Source organism: Acipenser ruthenus, chromosome 10, assembly GCF_902713425.1.
Source record: "Acipenser ruthenus chromosome 10, fAciRut3.2 maternal haplotype, whole genome shotgun sequence".
In the NCBI taxonomy this organism is placed as follows: Eukaryota; Metazoa; Chordata; class Actinopteri; order Acipenseriformes; family Acipenseridae; genus Acipenser; species Acipenser ruthenus.
The window spans coordinates 20,679,854-20,687,653 of record NC_081198.1 but is presented as its reverse complement, the minus strand read 5'-3'; the positions used below and the strand labels follow the sequence as shown (position 1 = coordinate 20,687,653).

General features: G+C 41.4%; 2 non-coding genes and 2 pseudogenes across 2 annotated transcripts; all 4 read left to right on the top strand.

Annotated features, from left to right (window-relative positions):
• Positions 1 to 3,896: 3,896 nt before the first annotated feature.
• Positions 3,897 to 4,114, top strand: LOC131738480 (U2 spliceosomal RNA; annotated as a pseudogene).
• Positions 4,115 to 4,705: 591 nt separating this feature from the next.
• Positions 4,706 to 4,896, top strand: LOC131738290 (U2 spliceosomal RNA). The gene has a single exon (XR_009329854.1). It is a non-coding gene; the product is annotated as a U2 spliceosomal RNA (small nuclear RNA).
• Positions 4,897 to 5,472: 576 nt separating this feature from the next.
• On the top strand, positions 5,473 to 5,663 carry LOC131738279 (U2 spliceosomal RNA). The gene has a single exon (XR_009329843.1). It is a non-coding gene; the product is annotated as a U2 spliceosomal RNA (small nuclear RNA).
• A 584-nt stretch (positions 5,664 to 6,247) lies between these two features.
• Positions 6,248 to 6,364, top strand: LOC131738858 (U2 spliceosomal RNA; annotated as a pseudogene).
• Positions 6,365 to 7,800: the final 1,436 nt, after the last annotated feature.

The following is a 7,800-nucleotide window of genomic DNA, read 5'->3' as shown; positions in this document are numbered from 1 at the left end:
GGAGAAAGAAGACAGCGATGGAACACAAGACGGAACAATAATTCCAGACACTATTGTGCCAGGAACATCAGCGTCATGGGGAGAGAAAATGGAGGCGGAAGATGAGAAGGAGGGAAGATGGAGTATTGCAAAAGGTGTTGGGAAAAGAAAATTAGATGAAGAAGGTGAAACGAACTCGATTGAAAGCACTAACAACTATAATGTGTTGTACCAACCAGACTCACCTGCTATCTCCGATGTGTCTTTGGACGTGGAGTGCAGGGATCTGCCGGAGTTTTCTTCATCTGCCGAGGAAGAGAGGTCAGGGATGGAAGACACATCAGGAGAATATCTAGGAAAGAAAGATGTGGAAGGTTTCAAAGGGACAACAGGGTTCGTGAAAAACCCAAACAATGAACAGAAAGAGAAAAAGAAGAAAAAATAATATTTGTTTAACCTTTTTAATGAAGGATTACAAATTTGTTTCTTTAAATGTAAGAGGAATAAGAGAGTCGGACAAAAGGAAGACTTTGTTTTATTCTCTTTCAAAAATTGATTTTGAGGTGGCTTTTCTCCAAGAGTGCCATCTGAAAGACATTGAGGACTGCAAACGCTTTGAATCTCAATGGGATGGGGGAAAATCCATATGGAGCATTGGGAACGTTCACGCAGATGGGGTAGGATTATTATTTAAAGATGGAGATTACATTATTGAAAGTAAAATGAGTATAGTTCCGGGGAGATTGCTTTGTGTTGATGCATTATGGAATGACATAAGATTTCGTTTTCTTAATATATATGCACCAACAATAAAAAGTCATAGATTAGAGTTGTTTAAAAAAATGTTTGATTTGTTAGTCACTAATAGAATAATCATTTTGGGAGGGGATTTTAATATTAACATGGATGATTTGTTAGACAATAATATTATAATTAAAGATTTTTCTGCGGTTTAATTAAAGAAGGTGGTGGGTGATTACACGTTGGTGGATAGTTTTAGGGAGTTTAACAAGAAAGATAAGGGCCACACGTGGAGAAACACAAGAGGGGTGAGCAAAAGATTAGATTATTTTTTTGTAAGTAAGGGATTAGATATTGGTAAATTTGAAATTTTACCGGTATGGCTTACTGATCACGACATGATTATTGTATCAGTGAAGCTAACAGGACCTGATATTGGGAAAGGGTTCTGGAAAATGAATACTTTGTATTTAGAAAATCCTGAATTTAAAAGCGAATGGGTTTTGAAGTATAATCTTTTGAAAGAAATGAGATGTGGGTTTGTTAATTTAAGGGAATGGTGGGAGTATGTAAAGAAAGAAATTACTTATTTTTGCAAAGAATTTGGGAAAAAAGAAAGGAAAAAAGAGACATGAAATGAATAAATTACAAAATAGATTAGGAAAAATGCATACAAAATTGAATGAAGGGGTTCCAGTAAAAATGGGAGAATATGAGAGGGTGAAAAAAGATATTAAATATATTATGAATAAAAAGGTTAAAAATATGATTTTTTTGGCAAATGTGGAAAAGAAAGAGAAAGACGAGAAAATGTCTAAATATTTTTTTCAATGTATAAAAGAAAAAAGGAGTAAATCTCTAATAACAGAGCTGGTTACTGAAAATGGACCTGTGAGTGGGAAGGAGGATTTATTAGATTATGTTCAGAAATTTTATTTGGAGTTATTCAAGAAGAGGGATATTGATAAGGGAGTGGGAGAGGTATTTCTAAATAATATAAATAAGAAATTAAGTGATGTGGAGAAAAATAATTTAGAGAAGGAAATAACAGGAGAAGAGGTGCAAACAGCACTAAAGTCTTTAAATAATGGGAAGTCACCTGGGTGTGACGGTATTCCCAAAGAGTTTTATGACTGTTTTTGGGATGTGATGGGGGGAGATATGGTTGCGGTGTTTGAGGAGATTTTAGCAGAAGGAGTCATGACAAACTCAATGAAAACAGGGATAATAAGTTTATTATTTAAAAAGGGAGAAAAGAATTTATTAAAAAATTGGAGACCAGTTACTTTGATTTGTGTAGATAATAAAATTTTGAGTAAGGTAATTACTAATAGGTTAAAGAAGGTAATGCCAATAATTATTAATGAGGATCAAACATGTGGGGTAACAGGGAGACACAGTGGGATGAATTTATATTTAATTAGGGATGTGATGAGTTGGGTGGAGGATAGGCGTTTACCTTTGTGTATATTAAGAATAGATCAGGAAAAGGCTTTTGATAGGGTGAGTCACGATTTTTTGTTTCAGATTATGGGGAGGATGAATTTTGGTAGCATTTTTTTGAGTTGGGTGAAAATATTATATAACGAGGTGTTTAGTAGGGTGAAGGTTAATGGGCATTTGAGTAGAAAAGTGAAGCAGGAGGGTGGAGTGAGACAGGGGTGCCCATTGTCACCCTTGTTATATGTCATATTTATGGAGCCTTTTGCAGAGTGTTTAAGAAATGACAAATTCATAGATGGAGTACAGATTCCAGGAAGTAGAGGAGAGAGACTCAAAATCACACAATATGCTGATGATACGACTTTGTTTTTAACATCTGACGGAGATATTGAGAGAAGCATTCAGTTAATTGATTTATATAGTAAAGCTAGTGGGTCTAAGGTCAACTTGAGTAAATCTGCCATGATGTACTGTGGTAGCTGGAGTATGAGGAGGGATTGTAAAGGAGGGGTAAGTGTATGTGAGGATGGGTTAAAGATTTTGGGAGTTTTCTTTTATAAAAAGGATGGGGCAAAGAATAACTGGGAGGAGAAAATTGAAAAAGGGATAGCCAGAATGAATAGATGGAGATGTAGGAGGCTAACTCTAACAGGTAAAATAATGATTATTAAGGCTGATATTTTGCCTGCTTTGGTTTATTTAGTCAAGGTGTTTCCAATACCTGTGAGAAGTAAATTAAAATTAACAAGAGCTGTGTTTTCTTTCATTTGGGGTGGGAAATATGAACGAGTAAAGAGGGAGGTGATGTATGGGAGAATAGAGGAAGGTGGCAGGGAAGTAGTCTGTTTGCCTTTAAAATTGGATTGCCTTTTTGTTCATGATATGTGTAAGAATGTTTTAAATTCAATAAATCATAAAAGTTATTTTTTTTCAAGGTTATGGCTAGGATTTAATTTAAGGAAAATGATTAATTGGCACAATAATCAACCGAATGCAGAAAAGAAGCCGAAGGAGTATGATTATGTAATATCTTTTTTGAAAATTCATGCAAAGATAATAAATAAAGAAATATTATTAAATCATAGGAAAATGTACTGGGTAATTAGAGATGGGTGTGGGGTTAAGGTGGATGTGCATTTGAGAAATGTGAAATGGGGAATAATACAACCTAAATCTTTTGATAATGATTTAAAAGATTTAACTTGGTTAAGTGCTATGAACAGGTTACCTGTAAAAGATGTTCTGTTTCGACATGGGTGTGCAGTAAATAATAAATGTAAAAGAGAAGGGTGTAATAAAGAAGAGACAATAATGCATGTTTTCTGGGAATGTAAGTTTGCAAAGGAATTCTGGGGAAAAGCATTAAAAATAATAAAGATATTTACGGGTGACCTGATCATAGACGGGAATAGCATTGTGTTAGGAGAAAAAGTGGATGTAATTGATAAGGAAAGGTTTCTGCCTGCATGGAGTTTGATTTGTATGGGGAAAAAGATGTTATGGGATAAAAGAAACATAAATGTAAATAAAGAGAAAGACAAAACTACAGGATTGGAAACATATTTTGCTTATATAGGGGACATAAAAAATATAATTAAGATAGAAACAAAAATGTATGGGAATGTATATTGTAAAACAAAATGGGAAAGTTTATTGAAAATGCTTGAAGGTTAATTTTCTTAAAAGAATTTGTGGATTGTTTGTGTATATGATTTGTGTTTTGAGATTTGTAAATATTTTTGTGATTGATTGTATAATAAAAACTGTATTTAAAAAAAAAAAAAAAAAAAAAAAAAAATCTGTTCTTATCAGTTTAATATCTGATACGTCCCCTATCAGGGGACCATATATTAAATTGATTTTTGGAATCGGGAGATGGAACAGGGGCTTGCTCCGTCCACTCCACGCATCGGCCCGGTATTGCAGTACCTCCGGGAACGGTGCACACCTTTCTCTAACGTTGGTCAAAGTCAGATCTGGATCTCTCCTGTGAGCATTTTGTCTACCCCTGCTGGAGGGAGAGTGCCAGTGTTGATGCAAGTTTTCCCGCCGTTTTACTTCTTTTTTTTCTTTCTCTCTTTCTTTCTTTCTCTCTTTCTTTCTTTCTCTCTTTCTTTCTCTTTCTTTCTTGCTTTCTTTCTTTCTTTTATTCACATGTGGTGATGATGTAGACAGCAGCAGTTTGTTTCCTGGGAGCATGCAGCTAACCAGACAAGTGTGGTGGAACATGTCCCTATGCCAGGACCTTCTTAGCAAGCCAGCCAGCCAGCGAGGCACAGTTGTAGTTACCCAAGGCACCTTGCACAGCATAGCAGCTTGGCATGACTATTTGTAAGACGCACTCCGCCAGTTTATGTTTTGTTTTTGGTGTTATGTGTGTGTTTTTGCTTTGTTTTGTTTTCTCCTGCTTAAATTGCACATTTCCCCTCTGGAAGCAGCAGCCCGTTTTTTGGGGGTCTGCTTGTGCTTGGAATTTTGCACCCACCTTTGAATCCCCCTGTGCCGTCCGGGCTGGGGGGCCCCGGGCAAGGGCCAAGTCGCCATCGCTTCTCGGCCTTTTGGCTAAGATCAAGTGTAGTATCTGTTCTTATCAGTTTAATATCTGATACGTCCCCTATCAGGGGACCATATATTAAATTGATTTTTGGAATCGGGAGATGGAACAGGGGCTTGCTCCGTCCACTCCACGCATCGGCCCGGTATTGCAGTACCTCCGGGAACGGTGCACACCTTTCTCTAACGTTGGTCAAAGTCAGATCTGGATCTCTCCTGTGAGCATTTTGTCTACCCCTGCTGGAGGGAGAGTGCCAGTGTTGATGCAAGTTTTCCCGCCGTTTTACTTCTTTTTTTTTCTTTCTCTCTTTCTTTCTTTCTCTCTTTCTTTCTCTTTCTTTCTTGCTTTCTTTCTTTCTTTTATTCACATGTGGTGATGATGTAGACAGCAGCAGTTTGTTTCCTGGGAGCATGCAGCTAACCAGACAAGTGTGGTGGAACATGTCCCTATGCCAGGACCTTCTTAGCAAGCCAGCCAGCCAGCGAGGCACATTTGTAGTTACCCAAGGCACCTTGCACAGCATAGCAGCTTGGCATGACTATTTGTAAGACGCACTCCGCCAGTTTATGTTTTGTTTTTGGTGTTATGTGTGTGTTTTTGCTTTGTTTTGTTTTCTCCTGCTTAAATTGCACATTTCCCCTCTGGAAGCAGCAGCCCGTTTTTGGGGGGTCTGCTTGTGCTTGGAATTTTGCACCCACCTTTGAATCCCCCTGTGCCGTCCGGGCTGGGGGGCCCCGGGCAAGGGCCAAGTCGCCATCGCTTCTCGGCCTTTTGGCTAAGATCAAGTGTAGTATCTGTTCTTATCAGTTTAATATCTGATACGTCCCCTATCAGGGGACCATATATTAAATTGATTTTTGGAATCGGGAGATGGAACAGGGGCTTGCTCCGTCCACTCCACGCATCGGCCCGGTATTGCAGTACCTCCGGGAACGGTGCACACCTTTCTCTAACGTTGGTCAAAGTCAGATCTGGATCTCTCCTGTGAGCATTTTGTCTACCCCTGCTGGAGGGAGAGTGCCAGTGTTGATGCAAGTTTTCCCGCTGTTTTACTTCTTTTTTTTTTCTTTCTCTCTTTCTTTCGTTCTCTCTTTCTTTCTCTTTCTTTCTTTCTTTCTTTCTTTCTTTCTTTCTTTTATTCACATGTGGTGATGATGTAGACAGCAGCAGTTTGTTTCCTGGGAGCATGCAGCTAACCAGACAAGTGTGGTGGAACATGTCCCTATGCCAGGACCTTCTTAGCAAGCCAGCCAGCCAGCGAGGCACATTTGTAGTTACCCAAGGCACCTTGCACAGCATAGCAGCTTGGCATGACTATTTGTAAGACGCACTCCGCCAGTTTATGTTTTGTTTTTGGTGTTATGTGTGTGTTTTTGCTTTGTTTTGTTTTCTCCTGCTTAAATTGCACATTTCCCCTCTGGAAGCAGCAGCCCGTTTTTTGGGGTCTGCTTGTGCTTGGAATTTTGCACCCACCTTTGAATCCCCCTGTGCCGTCCGGGCTGGTTGGCCCAGGGCAAGGGCCAAGTCGCCATCGCTTCTCGGCCTGTTGGCTAAGATCAAGTGTAGTATCTGTTCTTATCAGTTTATCAGTTTAATATCTAATATCTTAATATCACTCTGGCTTCTCTTCAGTTCGAATAAATCTTTCTAAGACTAAGGCTTAGAGGGTAGTGGCATTGCCCGCTCCCTCCGAGGGTCTGTGAGAGGTTTGTTCGGGTGAGGAGGAACAGAATTTTTTTTTATTTTTGACTGGCTTTCTTCAGCTCGGCAACTTTTTGGAAGACTAATGCTCAGTCTGGTTTTGGCTTGCCCAATCCAGGCCGAGGGTCTTTCAAGATTTTGTTGACTGTTGAGAGCAGTTTTTCTTTTTCAGGCGGTTCCAGTTTTTTTCTTTTTCAGGCGGTTCCGGCTTTTCCAGACGTTCCTGGAGTTAGAGAGAAGGGGGACCTACCATCCAGACGACCTTTGAGGACCCTTTGATGACCTAGACGACCTCATCCCCAGCCCTTGATTGTAATCGAGATCCAGACCGAGAGAGCAGCAGGCGCCCAGAAGAGGGCGCCATCTGGGAGGAGCAGAGGGCGGCCCCGGACCCCGAGGAGGCGTCACAGCCACGATTCTTCATACATGGTCTCGGTGCCAAGCAGCGCCCCCTACTCTGTAACAATGCAAAACCAGCTAATGTCCACACAAAGTCCCCAGTCTTGCCCTCGCAGGCAGAGACGGAGGCGAGTGGGACGGCTACACTGCCGCCTAGTGGGCAGGTAGCAGCCAGCCAGGGCATCCCCAGCCAGCCTTCCCAGTCGTTGGCACAAACCCTAGCACACCTCGCAGAAGAGGTGTTCACTAATGCACCGAGGGAGAGGTCGGGGTCAACACCTTCCCTGACCAGCAGTACCTCGGTAGCAATGACCCTCTTCAAGCGAAGGGCCTCCCTTCAAAGCATCCTTGACCCCCTCCCTTGTATGGGCAAAACCAGGGGCCCCCTAGAGGTCCTCCTAGATACAGCACTGGAAGACATGGGAATACCCCTGGACGCGGTAAGCCAGAAGTCTGCTAACAGCTCCAATTCAACAGACGGTAACAGCCAAAGAATGCTGTCTGTCATAACCCCCCCAGGACAAAGCTGACCCACACGTTCCGAGGGGCCCTGAGCAAGTTCCACCAGACTTACCTTGTGGGGAGTTGAATAGCCCAAACAACTCCACGTACTGTGCATACAAAGACGGTGCCTTCTTGGACGAGGCAGCAGTGAGTACCTTCTCAGGGGTGATGGGAGTTGCAAATAAGCCCAAGCCCCCTCGAAGCAAGCGTAGAGCTAAGAGTAGGAAGAGTGTCCCGACCTCCCAATCATAGTCGCTATGGGGTGGACGCAGCGACTCCTTTTCTTGTTAGCTACCCTGATGGCCCTGATATGTGTGTCTGTTAATGTCAGGAGCATCAGGGAGACACAAAAAAGATTTGATGTACTAAACTATCTAGCTAACTTGAAAGCAGATCTCATCTTTCTGCAGGAGTGTGGTATTTCGTCGAGCCCTGATTATAGGGACCTGAAGGAGAGTTGGACCTTGGGGGACTCCTTC